Source organism: Sphaerodactylus townsendi, linkage group LG05 (assembly GCF_021028975.2).
Source record: "Sphaerodactylus townsendi isolate TG3544 linkage group LG05, MPM_Stown_v2.3, whole genome shotgun sequence".
NCBI classification, from domain to species: Eukaryota; Metazoa; Chordata; class Lepidosauria; order Squamata; family Sphaerodactylidae; genus Sphaerodactylus; species Sphaerodactylus townsendi.
Genome location: NC_059429.1, coordinates 69,840,086 through 69,847,191, shown reverse-complemented (window position 1 = coordinate 69,847,191; position 7,106 = coordinate 69,840,086).

Genomic DNA, 7,106 nt, shown 5'->3' with positions numbered 1-7,106 from the left:
CTTTCTGGATTTTACTTAACACTAAAGCTAAAATGAATATAGGCAAAAGACTACAAGAATACTGGGAAATCAATGAGCGATCAATTGCTAATTACAATACGGTATGGGACGCCCATAAAGCAGTAATAAGAGGGTGCATAATAAGTGAGGAGATCAAATTAATGAAGCAAAAAAACTGTAAGCCCAAGAACTAGAAGAAAAGCTGAAAAACCTGGGAAAAGAACTAGTAAGAAATAAAAGGAAAAAGAGAACAGAAAAACAGATTGAAACCATAAAGCAGCAATTGGAAGCACACTTAACTGACCAAATGATAAAATATCTTACTTACCTTAAACAGAAACAGTTTTTCTCAGGTAATAAACTAGGGAAATGGCTCACAGCTAGAGTAAGGAAACAAAAAGAAAGGAATTATATCATGAAACGTAAACAAGGTACTCAAATCTTGAAAGATTTAGGCTGTTTCCGCACAGCCACGCTCAAGGAGTGCGTTGGCGTATATGATGCCGACGCACACACCCCCCTCCAGGGCCATGCAAACCCCTCCCCAGGGATGCTGTTTTTAGCGTCCCTGGGATGCTGTATTCCACCCGTGCGGAAACAGCCTAAGAGAAAATTTAAAAAACATTTCAGAACTATTTTAGTATTCTATGACAGGTAGAAAAAATACCCAATCAATCAATACAAAATTACCTTGCCCAACAAAAAATATCTTCAATTTCACAGGAAGACAGAAAAGAATTGGATAAAAAAACAAAAGATTAAATAATAACAGTGATTAATAATACTAAGAATAAGATACCAGGTTCAGATGGTTTATCAGTGTCATATTATAAAAACTATGCTAATATTATATGCCCATATATGGAGACTTTAATGAATGAAATAATGGAAGGAGATGAAATACCAAATATTATGGAATAAAAATAAACTTAATAAAATGGCAAAAATTAAAATTATCATTAATGGGAAGGATTAGTTTATTAAAAATGTCAGTGTTACATAAATTAACATATTTATTTCAAAAATTTCCATTGATAACTTCAGCAAAATATTTTAATATATGGAAAAAAGATTTAATGAAATTCATCTGGGCAGGTAGGAAACCTAGAATTAAATATTTAAATGTGACAGACACTGAAGAGAGAGAAGGATTTGCAATACCAGATATGAGACTATACCACGATGCAGCTGCCCTGATATGAATTAAAGACTGGATTAATTTTTTAAAATACCATTATTGAAATTGGAAGGGTTTAGCATTAACAGAGGATGGCATAACTATCTAGAGTCAACAGACCCTGATAAAAAAGAGATAAAATATCTAATAACCATTGTGTGCGTAATGCTTTGATTAAAATATGGAGGAAGTATAAAATGGCGTTTTATACAGGTATACTCCTATGGCTATCTAGAGCGGAAGCCTTACAAATAAATGATAACATAAACAAAACAAGTTGGGTCACATATAAAGAAATAATCTACTGGAAAGAGGGTAAACCAGACTTGAAACCAAAGACATTGATCATAAGAGAAGACTGCCAATGCCAATGGTTCACATACTTCCAACTGAGAGAAAGCTTTTTAAAGGATCAGGAGAAATGGGGTTTAATTAGATAGAGTAGTGAACTAGATACAGGGTTATTATGTGTAGGACCAAAAAAACTGAGGCCGTTTCCGCACGGGCAGAAAATAACGGCCTGGAGACGGTAAAACACCGTCTCCAGGCCGCCATTCGCATGAGGGGCGCAGCTGCAGCGCAGCTGCGCCGCCCTCGCGCCGCCTGGCCGGCCTGGAGCCGGCGTTTCCCCAGAGCGCTTCCTAGCGCTCTTTTTGGGGAAACGCCGCAGTGAAGCCGCTGCCGAGTGAACGGCAGCGGCTTCACTTCGACTCCCCCACCCGGCACTCACCTTGTCCCTGGGCCTCCGCCGCGTCGCGGAGGCCTGGGGACACGCCCCCCTGCCCTGCGCCGCTCGAGCAGGCGCGCAGGGGCAGGGGGGCGTGTCCCCAGGCCTCGGCGATGCACCGGAGGCCCAGGGACAAGCCAGGTCGTGCGGGCGCCGGCGCTCTGCGGCGCCGGCTGCCCGCCTCTTCCCGGGACCGTCTGTGCGGACGGTCCCAGCGTCTTCGGGTCGGCGCGAGAAGCGCCGACCCAGCCGTTTCCGCTGCCATGCGGAAACGGCCTTAGTAAAATATACCACATTTTGTTAAAACAAAATACAGAAACAGAAGTAGTTAAAAATACAATGATTAAGTGGTTTGAAAATACAAGGAAAATAATTACACTAGAACAATGGAACAGATTTTGGAAAAATATTTATAAACCGAATTCCTAGAGTATTGACCAAGCCTATGGGATACTAGGCAGATCCTAGAGGGAAAAATTGAATAGGTGATGCTATACAGCTCTTTAAAAATACTGAATAAGTTCAGTGATCATACAAATCAGCACAAAACCCATCTCATCTATACAAAAATATCATTGAATTGCTGGCGTTAAAACATTAACAACTGCATCCTAGATACTGACTATATAAGGACAAAATCACTAATGATATAATTACATCATGAAATATGTTAAACTACTAATTACATAGTGTAATTAAAAATACATACTAAAATTACATGATAAATAGTCAATCGCTGAGACACAGGTTCTTTTTTAAAAAATAGACCCAGCATTCCTTAAAAGCCTGAATTTATTTCCTAGTTCCTAGTCCCACCCACTTACAAAGAGTCAAAGGCCTGAAATTAGACTCTACAGCCTAAAATAGAATAAAAACTTCATTTATAACATGAACCAGCGGTATAGCTTGGACTGCTGGTATAGCTTGACGATGTGGTGAGGGGGCATGTGTGAGTTGAAAATTACCAGCTTGGTATCAAGTATTCTGATCACTTAAGTAAGGCTGCTGTGCTGGTGTTACTGGCACTGATGGCACACTGTTCTCATTCAGAGTGCAGGGGGTAGGGAAAATTGTTTTGCAGTGGAGTCCTGTGAAAACTTAGTTATGGGTTTGATTAGTTATGGGTCATGATGTGTTAACATCATGATCTCTGATTCGCCTGCAGTGTAGTTCCCTTAATCATGTCTGAGATGTTACATGAAGAAAAAGAGATCTTTGATAACTGGAAATAGCAATGGAGCAGCCCGTAATGTGGTGTGCATTTATCCTGCTAGTCATTTATCCTTGCAGAGCTGTTATAAAGATTTACTCGGGTAATGCATACAAACTATTGAATGTGCTATACATCGGATTTTGATGATGCTTCATGACCACTTGTAAATTTGTATTCCTTTTTTTACCCTTGGTTATATTTCCTTGACAGCACCTTCTTTTTATTCCATTTCAGTCCTTGGCAGAATGTCCTCTCATGGCAGAAAGACCATAGACAACACTAGGTAGCAGCTCCTTTGGTAGGTATGGAAAGTGCAGGAGAACGCAGCTGAAATTACCAGTTGGTTGTAGCAGTTTCACCACAATGGCCTTTCCCCACAATGAGACATCATATATATTTTCAAAATATTTTTTTTGATCCTGCTAGGATGGGGAGGGGGAGGAGACCTTTTTTGTATTTCCATGGGGCATTAGCGCCTTCCTAAACAACTAATAATTTTGAAAGTAATCTGTCTTGTTATGAATTTATTGGTCAAAGCTCTATTGTTAACAGCTGTGCTGCATTCAACCTCTCATTTTGAACTTATTGTCTCAGAGGAAGCTATTTTGAATGGTGCCTTCTGGCAGGTGCCAGAAATCCAAGAAATGTTGAGTTATATGTTGAGGCAAGGAAATGCCCCCAACTTCATGACTGCCCTGCATTGCCCCAATTGGACCCTGTATGCAAGGGTGGCCCATCACCTCTCTTCAGTCAACCATCCTTAGACTGCAGAGCAAATGCAATCTAAATTCAAAAGGTGGAAGAATACCTTTTACAAGGCCATGGAGGCCGGGGGGGGGGGGGTCTCCGTGTGACAGCCAGGCTCCCTCACTTCTTCCAGCTCCTACAACGTTAGGAGGCAGCTGGAAAGCCCAGGTCAGAGGAGCACCAGCCAAAGGGTAAGTTTCTCCTGCATTCCCATTCCCACTCACCCTCTTACCATAAAGAGTCAAAACCATGTGAGGCAATACCCACGTATGTCAATTCTCTAGTTCTCACAAAAGTGCCCCAAGCACCTGCACTGGATTCCCCCCCCCCCCATGCCTTCAGTGTGTACTCTAATGATAGGCCATGCACAATTAAAGAATCCTTTCAAATTGGGGCAGTTTAAAAAAACTATCTCCAATGTGTCCTAGTCCATGGTAGTTGAAGGGATTGCAAAACTGCAGGTGGATCAAGCAGTGCAATGAACTTGGGACAACATGCCCTGTCTTGATTTTGTTATGTGATTGGCTGCCAGGCCACCCTTGGACTGCTTTATGTAATTATGTGACATTAGTTGCAGCACACCCTCCACTCCTGACTGTTGTGTGAACATGTCAATGGTAATTGAAGTAGTTGCCAATCTCTAGGTGGATCAAGAAGTGCTCCCAATTTGAGACAACATGCCCTATCTTGAATTAGTTCTGCACTTGGCTGCCAGGCCACTCTTGGACTGCTTTATGCAATGATGTGACATTAATTACAACACACCCTCTACATCTGTAAGATGTGTACCATATGGGATCATGTGGATGAGGAAGATTTAATACACCACTCCTTTCCTCTCCTGGAAGGATACTAAAGGGGCTCCCTTCCACTCCCCACAGCAGACACCTTGTGGAGTAGGTGGGGATAAGAGACTTCTGAGAGAACTGTGGCAAGCCCAAGGTCACCCAATGGGTTTAAGAGTCTGTCACTCATGTGAAGGAGTGGGGAATCAAACCCAGTTTTCCAAAACAGAGTTGTGATTCATTGTGATTCTTTGGGAGGGGGGGTCTTCCAGATTTATGGGGATTGATGTTGTGCGTGTGGTTCACATGGTTGTAAAAAGTTCAATGAGCAATCTGGCTCATTGCATATCTTGGTGGTAATTTAGAAAAAAATACCATAAATGTTATATGATTCCACCTTGTCCCCCTGGTGGGTATTATACCTTCCCTGTGTATTTTAATGGGATGCCTTAGTGATTTGGATGTTGGCCACATTGTAGTTCACTCCCGCCCCCCATGAATATTAACCATTGGGCCCCATGTACTTAGAGGATCTGGTACTAAGGTGGGGGAGTTTCACTGCTGTTACCATTATTTATTTATTTATTTATTTATTTATTTATTTATTTATTTATTTATTTATTTATATACCGCCCTCCCCAAAGGCTTAGGGCAGTGTCCATCAATTATAAAACAATTTAAAACATCATAATACATAATTTACATAAAATACATAAAATACTGAAACTACATATGGCTTCAACCCCTCCCTCCTCTTTTATGTACCCACGGGAGGCCAGATGTTCTTATGGCGAAGTTGACATCATCCTGGCTGGCCAAACGCCTGGCGGAACAGGTCCGTTTTGCAGGCCCTGCGGAAACTTTGTAAGTTCCGCAGGGTCCTGATTTCACCTGGAAGCCTGTTCCACCAGGTAGGGGCCAGAGTCGTAAAAGCCCTGGCCCTTGTAGAGGCAGCCGGATCACCTTGGGGCCAGGGATCACCAATAGGTGTGCCTCAGATGAGCGGAGGGGCCTAGAAGGGCGGTATAGGGAGAGACAGTCCTTCAAATAAGCAGGGCCAAGGCCGCGAATGGCTTTAAAGGTCAATACCAAAACTTTAAACATGACCCGGTACTCGATTGGCAGCCAGTGCAGTTGATATAGGACCGGCGTAATCCGTTCCCTAGCTGTTGTCCCAGAGAGGAGCCTGGCTGCTGCGTTCTGCACGAGTTTCAATTTCTGGATCATGGCTAAAGGTAAGCCCGCGTAGAGCGAGTTACAGTAGTCTAATCTAGAGGTGACCGTGGCATGGATCACAGTGGCCAGATCGGAACGGGAGAGATACGGGGCCAGTTGCCGTGCCTGCCGCAGATGGTAAAAAGCTGCCTGGGCAGTCTGGGTGACCTGGACCATGGGTGGGTGCTTATAATTATTTTCCCACCACCACCACTCAAGTGCAGAATTGCAAAACCCAACCAAGAGTGAACCCTGGGCTGGCCCTCTCTCCCATTAGCTGGGTAGGGGGTGGAAAGAAAACCCAGGGGATCTAGCCTGGGAAAGGCTGAGCAAGAATATTAGTTAAATGGCAAGTGCCAGAGAAGTCCACAGCCCCCCCCCCCCCGCCGCCCCAATCTCACTGGAACCAGGGATGAGACATGAACTATTTATACGATTTATTAAGATTTGAAAACCCAAATACTGGGGAGAAATGCAACTGGAAAAACCAAATACTTAACAAAAAGCATACATTAAAAAGTACATTAAGTATGAAGAATGTCTCTTGGGACTGTGCAACTGACACACACACACACACACACACAAAAACACACACACACACACACACACACAAACCCTAATATCAAAGATTTGTGATCTCTCTCCTTTTGGAAACCCAAGCTCACTTGGGGCAGAGGAGGTTCTCCTGCAGTGCTGACAGTGGGCACCTCTTTCGGGTGCTCCATCTTGAGAAGGCATCACATTTTTCTGCTGCATTTCCATGGATTGTGGCACTTGGGCCAGTGCCTTGATAGCATCCATTTCAGCATCCATTGCTGTGGTGGTCCAGTGCATGGTCACATTCAAAGAACAGAGGGTTTCCTCATGTCTCCTCCATTTCTTCTCCATCATGTGTTCAAAGTGCTGCACTGCAGCCTCCTCCTCTCTCAGCATCATTTGCTTGGCCAGATTGCCCATGATGGCCACCCTCCTTTTGTGGGTTCTCATGGTTTGAGCCACAATTTTTGGGGAGATCTGGCCTCCTGGCCACCCACAAGTGGCCACTGCTGCTGCACCAGAAAATATTCAGGCAAAGTCAAGGGGGGGCGGGATTGCTTTCTTTTTTCCCATTCCCTTGCCAAATTTACAGAGAGACTGCCTAGCAACATATCATGCATCTCGGAGTTTCACTTTGCATGAGCGCCATGGGAGATTCCCCTCCAAAACATGCATGTATCTGAGTGTTCCTATGCATTGTCATTA